Consider the following 469-nt stretch of genomic DNA (forward strand, 5'->3'; position numbering starts at 1 on the left):
TGCAGACTGAAACAGATTCAAGGGATATGTGACCTGTGAGGTTTTTAAGAATGGGTGGGCACAAAACCATAAGAAGGAGCCTGACTCTTTGCCTTATGTTTTACACATATATATGCCCTGTTAGGGTATGAAAATGGATAAGTTTATGATGGAAAACAGCAATGTACATAAAAAGAGGAACTGTTCCCCACTCCATCTGTAATAGGAAATGGCAGCCACTCCAGAAAAGGAGGGGCCAGCTGGACAGTGTGATATGAATGTAAGTCAAAGTAGGTAACAATGAAAACCAGCAGGGAAAGAGTTCAAGATCAGGAAATTAAAGTCAGATACCATCTAGAACTGGCATCATAAGTAATGTAGTGAAATGCAATTCTTGTAGTTAAGAAATGGTGGGCTTCATTAATCTTGGTGAAATCCATTTATCTGAACCATTGTAGAATGTATAAGCACAAACAAATACAAATAAAAA

The sequence above is a fragment of the Sturnus vulgaris genome, chromosome 18 (genome assembly GCF_052056855.1).
Source record: "Sturnus vulgaris isolate bStuVul1 chromosome 18, bStuVul1.hap1, whole genome shotgun sequence".
Taxonomy (NCBI): Eukaryota; Metazoa; Chordata; class Aves; order Passeriformes; family Sturnidae; genus Sturnus; species Sturnus vulgaris.